Source organism: Arvicola amphibius, chromosome 1, assembly GCF_903992535.2.
Source record: "Arvicola amphibius chromosome 1, mArvAmp1.2, whole genome shotgun sequence".
In the NCBI taxonomy this organism is placed as follows: Eukaryota; Metazoa; Chordata; class Mammalia; order Rodentia; family Cricetidae; genus Arvicola; species Arvicola amphibius.
This window is the reverse complement of record NC_052047.1, coordinates 85,207,631-85,215,085: the sequence shown is the minus strand read 5'-3', so window position 1 is coordinate 85,215,085 and position 7,455 is coordinate 85,207,631. Positions and strand designations below refer to the sequence as shown.

At 44.6% G+C, this 7,455-nt stretch overlaps 1 long non-coding RNA gene across 1 annotated transcript; it reads right to left on the bottom strand.

The window, feature by feature from the left end:
* Positions 1–1,181: 1,181 nt before the first annotated feature.
* On the bottom strand, positions 1,182–4,851 carry LOC119822019. Its single transcript, XR_005286648.1, has 2 exons — positions 4,333–4,851; positions 1,182–1,580 (listed from the first exon to the last, which is right to left on the bottom strand). It is a non-coding gene; the product is annotated as an uncharacterized LOC119822019 (long non-coding RNA).
* Positions 4,852–7,455: the final 2,604 nt, after the last annotated feature.

Below are 7,455 nucleotides of genomic sequence, written 5' to 3'. Positions count from 1 at the left end.
ATGGATAGCATGCCCCACACTCCACCCCCAAATTCTCAGCCCAGGGTTTGGGCTGTCTATATAACCCAGCCATTTTGGTTACTTGCCCCCTTTGTATCTTCTGCCCTCTTGGCTGCGGCACCTGGTTCCTCTCTCTCCCCCTTCCCCAACTCCTCACGTGACCCAGGGTCACATCCACTCTGGACTCTCCCACATGTCCCTACCTCCGGCTATGCTCTCCCTTTTACCTACACTGACCCTTCTCCTCCACCGCACCCAGGAGCAGGCAAGTCCTTCATTTTTCTGATTTTCATTCAGCTAGTACATGCAAGGCTCTGGGTTCGATAATCCGTACTCCAAAAATAAAGCAAGTTTACATGATATCTGTTTTCCATAATCTGGAATTTTAATACAGTTCTGTTATGCTTAACACTGTCAATGTGTCAGAATCTGAAATACGCAGGAGACAAGTTTCTAGGCTTGTCAGGAAGTTTCTATGCTGAGTAATTGAGGTGGAATGAGCCAATCTAAATATGGGCAGCAACATTTCAGGTTAGGCTCCTAAATAAAAAGAAAGTGAGCTAAGCACCAATATTCATTCGTCTCTCTGTGCTTCCTGAATACAGGGTAAGCTCATGCTTCTCCTGCCCAGCCTCCACCTTCGTGATGTGGTGTAGGAGGTTCTTCTGTTTGTGTGTTGCTTTCATTGGTTGAATAAAGAAACTGCCTTGGCCTTTTCATAGGGCAAAGACTTAGATAGGTGGGGAAGACAAAACTGGAGGCTGGGAGGAAGAGCAGAGTCAGGCAGACGCCATGAATCTCTGGTCTGAGACGAATGTATGTTAGAATCTTGCCGGTAAGCCACAGTCACATGATGATACACAGATTTAATAGAAATGGGTTAAACTAATATGTGAGAGTTAGCCAATAAGAGGCCAGAAGTAATGGGCCAGGCAATGTCTAAATGAATACAGTTTCTGTGTAATTATTTCGGGGCTAAGCTAGCCAGGCGGCAGGACACAGCTCACCACTCGTCCTACAATGACATACTAAAACTAGAACAAAGCGAGTCCTTTGGTCCTGAAGTTGCTTTTGCCTGGCATCTCATCATGGCAATGAAGAAACAACCAGACAGAAAGCTGGTGTCACCTAGAGGGAGTGGCACTTGCGAGAATGAAACCAATAAATGAGGCAGACTAAAGTCTCATGCAATAGCCAACTTTATTCAGAGCAATTTATACTGAGGGTTAGAAGAATCACGTGACGAAAGTGTACAATTATTAGGATAAACTGCGTGTGGCAAAACCATGATTTTCCTTTTCCTTAGAGGCACATATTCAAATAACCATACCACCTGTAATGAACAATCTGAAGTGAGCTCACTGCTATGCCTGGGAGGAGCACGGAAACACACTGCAAGAACAATTCTGTGGTTTGAAGAACTAAGGTCCCAAGACTCTCAGTGTCTTGAAGCTTCCTCACAAACACTCAGAATTCTCCCACGCTCCATCTCTGAACTGTGTCCGACAGGCTGGTGCTCAGGAGTGGCGCTGATGCTGTGGTGAACACGACTATGTTGTTCTTAGACTGCTGGAAACGGCCTGTGGGAGGAATGTACAAGACTTTGGAACTTTGCTCCAGAGATGTCTGGATTGCCGTAAGCAGAACTTAGTGGGGCGTTTTCATGGAATCTGGAAGAGCAGAACGCCAAGAGAAATGTGGCAGTGGAGACCCAGCGCATGAGGTTTCTGAGATAAGTACTCCATTCTGCCCATGTCCGGAGAATCTGATAGACAGAAACTCAAAAGCAACTGACTAATGTTTTTGGTGGAAAATAATTCAAAGCCAGCTTGCAGCCACGCTGTGTCATGAGTGCTGTCTGCTGCTCTTGTCTGAATCGTCAGTTAGGGAGACCAAATTCTGGGGCAGATGTGAACAAGTTTAAAATTACAAACATGCTATGCCTGAAAGCACCATAATTGTAAACGAGATTAGTGCAATTAAAGAGAAACCCGGAGCTCTACCCCAGGACAGCAGGGTGTCCTGAGGGCAGCTATGGAGGAGCCCACCTTGTGGATCGCAAAGTTGGACTGAATGCCTTTATCATGAGTTGGTCATGAGCCAGTGGCCACAAGGGATAAAAAGTCATGACACAAAAGATGTATGTTTGGTTGTCAAGGTGACAAGGGACGAACTTGTGATAGATTGTCAACTTGAAAGAGACCAGCTCTGGATGGCAGCAGGGCTGTTCTAGACTGAGTTAACTGAAGGAGAAAGACCCATCTGAGATATGACAGCAACATCCATAGGCGGAGGGCCCAAACATGAAAGGAAGAAACGAAGGAAGAAAGCTGAGACCAGCATTCATGTCTCTGCTTCCTGGATGTGTGTGTCACGTGACCAGCTGCTTCATACTCCTACTGCATCCCTTCCTCACCATGATGAACTGTATCCCTTCAAAATAATTTTAAAAACAAGTAACTGTTATTATTTATAGAAATAATTATAATAAATTAAATTAAATATATAACATTTATATTATATATTATATGTAATATAAAATTAAAGCAATTATAATGAATAAATTTAAGCAATAATAGAAACAAAATAATTTCAAAATAATTCACAGAAATCCAACCTGAAATATGCCTTTCTCCCTGAGCTGCTTCCCTCAGGTGTCTGATCACAGCAGTGAGAAAAGTAACTAACAAACTCCAATCAAATGTGTGACTCTTGGGTCCCACGCCTTAGCCCTGGCTGTCCTGGAACTCTACATAGACCAGGCTGGCCCCAACTCGAAAAGATCCACCTGCCTTTGCGTCCCAAGGGCTAGGAAGTGCTGTGACTCTACCTGTCTAGTTCTTAAGACTTAACGTTGGGACTCACACCACTGAAACTTTAAAAATAAAGGCACATCAGACAGGGCCAGTGAGGCAAGTTTTTCGTGTTTCTCCATGTAGCCCTGTCTGTCTGACCTAAACTCCCTCTGTAGACCAGACCGGCCTCAAACTCAGAGATCCATCTGCCTCTGCCTCCTGATTAAGAGCATGCTCCACCACCATCTGGCTAAGGCAGCATTTTCTATCAGTAGAGAAGACTCAATATCCATTAAATAAATGGTATGGATATTAGACTCTTCCCTTTTTTCTTTTTGTTTTGGCAATGCTGAGGACCATATCTGGGGTCTCAAAGATTCTAGCTAATGTACTTCTAGCCCCCTTTGCTCCTTTTAAATTTTATTACATTTACTTTAATATGTGAGAAGAAATGTATATCACAACTTATCAGAGTCATTCATCTCCTTCCACCATGTAGGTTGCAAGGATCAAACTTAGGAACTTAAGCTTCGCAGCAAAGAGCCTTTACCAAGCTATCTCCCTTTTTAAAAACTTGCTCTTTTTTGTTGGTTGCTTTTGGAGACAGGGTTTCTTTGTGTAGCCCTGACTTGCTCTGTAGACCAGGCTGGCCTCGAACTCAGAGATCCACCTGCCTCTGCCTCCTGAGTGCTGAAATTAAAGGTGTGTGCCACCACCGACCGGCTAATCTTGCTCCTTTTAAGTACACTTCAGATGGAGTAGACAGTGTGTGTGTGCACATGTATATTAAAATCCCTGCAGCTACCAAGGAAATGCAGCAAGTTAAGCAGCAAGCTGAGGTGGAAACAAGACCGACAGACACGCCCACACAAAAGTTAAAGCCGTCCTTCACAAACCAAACATTACTGCCTACCTTAAAAGAGGAATTCTATAACCAAGCAATTTTTGCAATAGTTAAATAAAAAGATAATGTTGCTAATATGCAAAAGCACTGTAGATTTTTAAAAACTGTGAATACCTCAAATTTAAAATAAATAGAAACTATAAACCAGGAATTCACAAAGAACCAGTACATATATGAAAAGTATTCGGCTTTATACCGAGGTAGCAAAATACAAATTTATACAAGAGCTTTTAAAAGACTGATTCGCAATGGAATGTGGTACACTCTCTCGCAGCGTTCTAATACTCTTATTGGGAAAGTGCACTTGAAAAAAAACACTTCTAAGGAAACTTAACATTCAGAATCTTACAAATGCGTGCTCCCTTTGATCTAGCAACCTATCACTGCTGAAAAACTGTAAATACCTTAAAAGCACACTAATTAGGGCTTCCCTAAACAATGAAAACAGACCACCATTAAAAACGTGTTTAAGACCTGGAGAGATATGCACCAAACACCGCTGTGTGCTTATCCGGAAATTGCATTTATAAAGACAGCAGCGTGGGTTGAGCTCCATGCCACACCCAACGGAACAAGCCCCCCCCCCGCCCCCCCTCCAGGTAGCCCAGGCCCCTCAAGAAACACCGATCCTACCTAAGCCTCCCAAATGTACGGATTACTACACTCCACTGTTTTCCTCCTCCGTAGTTTTTGAGACGGAATCTCGCTATGTAGCCCAGACTGGAGTTGGAATCCTCCTGCCTCAACCACGCCCGACTTTTTTTTTTTTTAATTGCGTAGCTATTTTGGATATACTTGTGTACTATTGGGATGCTGCTCGCATAACAAACCGAATCTTTTTTAAGGCATTATTCTTACGACTTGGCGGTGGGAAAACTATTAGCCTGCGGGGAGAGAAGCGTTGCCCAGGACCGACGGGCGCAGAGAAGGTGCGCGGCTCCGAGCCTCGCCACCGGAAACCCCCCCGAGCGGGGGATTGTGGGCCGCGGACGGAGGCCGGGCCCGCCGAGGGCGGAGCGGTTAGCCTTCTGGAGCAGAGCGCGTCCGAGTGAGCGCGGCCCGCGCCGTGTTTGCGAGGGGACACCGGGGGACCGGCCTTCCCCGCGCCAGGGGACCCGGCGGGCAGCGGGAGCGCCCGTGCCTGCGAGGCGGGCGGACGCTGTGGGCCTAGAGCGGCCGCATTAGCGACCTGTGCGCGTGCGCAGAGGCGGTCCGGCCGGGGCGGGCTTCGCGCTGGTGCAGGCGAGGCGTGTGCACCGCGACCGTGTACTCAGCTAGCTGGGGGAGTGACTGCCGTGAATCTCCGCGCGCGTCCGTGGTCCGCGCGCTGATAGGAGGTGGGGGAAAGTGCGGTTGGGTTCCTGGACCCACATAGGGCAGCTCAAGTCACTGTAATACTAGTCCAGGTCAGGCACGCAACGCACATGTGCTCAGACTCACATACACAGGTTTATTATTATTACTATTATTACTATTATTGTTATTATTATTATAAGGGTTAATTCTCTTTTTTTCTTTCTTTCTTTTTTTTTTTTTTTTTTTTGGTTTTTCGAGACAGGGTTTCTCTGCAGCTTTTTTAGAGCCTGTCCTGGAGCTAGCTCTTGTAGAAAGGGTTAATTCTCTAAAATTGTTAAGAAACAAAATTAACTAGAAATAGTATGTTTATTTAGAAATGTTAGGAAGGGGTGGATGAAATTACCTAGTAGGAAAAGGCCTTGCGGCTGAACCTGACCACTTAAATTCAATCCCCAGGTTCCGCTTGGTGGAGTGAGAAGCAACTCCTGAAGTTTGTCCTCTGCCATCCACTCTCTTTTCCATACAATAAATAAAAAGTAACGGAGGAAAATTAGAAATACATGAAAGTACTTGTTAAGGAGAAGTCATGAATCCCCTGTCCAGAGTTAATGTCTATTAATACCCTGTTTTTTCTATCATTTCCATTAATATGGAATCAGTAAATGACAGATTTGATCAAGGAGCAGAAGCTGACGTGTTTGGAGGTTAGGATTATGCGGGCCTCACATGGTTATCAATTGAATTATCAAATGCACATTTGTTACTTTTTACAAAAAAACAAAACCAAGTCCTAAATGTATTTTTTTCCTTTTCAACCAGGAAAACCAAAGATATTGAAAAGAAAATATATTATGAATATCTTTTCATGTGAAATAGTGTATAGTTATATCACTGATTTTAAAATATTTCTTTAACATCTGTTTCTATGCACATATGTGTGTGCGTCAGAGGACAGCTTTTAGGAGTTGATCCTGTCCTTCCACCATGCGGAGTCTACATATTGGACTTGGGCCACTTGTCAAGCTTGGTGGCCAACACCTGACCTGCTGAGCCATCTCATCAGCCCAAATTCTCAATTTAAAAAACAAATACATTTCAAATGAAATTTTGATTTGGTTTGAGACACTTACACACGGGCTAAAAAGAAAGCTGTTTAAACTGAGAAAATACAAAAGCCCTCAAGCCCCAAGAGTGGGAAAGACACTTCAGTGGATAGAGATGTTAAAATATTCTTTCTGGAAAAAAGAAATGGGATCTAAGCAGAGTGTAAGGGTGTAAGGTTTTTCTTTGGGCTGCCAGCTCACAAATAACACAGAGACTTATTATGAAAGCTTGGCCTTAGCTTAGGTTTGTCCCACAAACTCTTAAAATTTAACCCATTTATTTTAATCTGCATTCTGTCACTTGGCTTGTTACCTCATCTCTCTGTACTGCCCAAGCTGCTTTCTCCATGTTTGGCTGGTAACTCTGCCTTCTTCCCAGAGTTCTCTCTCTTCCCAGAATTCCTGCCTATACCTCCTATCTAGCTACTGGCTGTTTATTACAGGAATCACAGCAATACATTTTCATACAATGTACAACACAAGGAGTGTTGTGGTCACCTTAAACTACAAAGTGATTGCCACAGTTCGTCACAAGTGCTGGTCATTCACCCTGTTTGATCTCGATATATCGGTGCCACATCGCCTCCTATCACAAGACGGGTGAGGACAATACCTTTATATTTTAAGAGACCGGTCAATGGCCATACCACCCTGAGTGCACCTGATCTCTTCTGATCTCAGCGGCAAAGCGGGGTCAGGCTGGTTAGCACTTGGACAGAATGATCAGACAAGTTTGTGGGGCTACACAGAGTTGAATTTATTTTATACCGTTAATCTACTGTGCTCTTCATCATCGGTGTGTCTGTCGGAAGTAGTCCTTGCTGGTCAGGCATTCAGGCATCAGTGAGGGCGTCAAACAGATGCCCGCCCCAGACAGGGACTACTGAGTGTGCCAGCCATGGAGACTTGTCCAGATTGTCCCCAGCAGTGATGCGTTATTATAGATGGCATGGTTCAGGAAGAGAGGCAAGGCCACCACCTAAATCCTAGGAATCAAAACAAAGTCACAAGCGCCATCTCTAAAGCCAGATTATCTGGGCAATCCTTCAACCACAAAATCAGGCAATACCAGTGTTGCCCCACCCTTAGCGCAGTTCGGCTGTCTGGCCTTGACTTGTCTTTGGGGCATTTTCCTAGTTCTGAGACTAGCAATGACGTTTTCTTCGCATTTTTCCTGTTTATGTTTCCAAAATCAGGAAGAGTCCTATTGTTTCACCAAGCATGGTGGCTCATGCCTGTAACCCCGTGCTGAGGAAGCAGGGCAGGAGGAGCTCTACAAATTCAAGATAGCCAAGCCTATATGCAAGCTCCAAGCAGCCAAGGCTTCGTAGCAAGACCCTGTCAAAGAAATACAAAC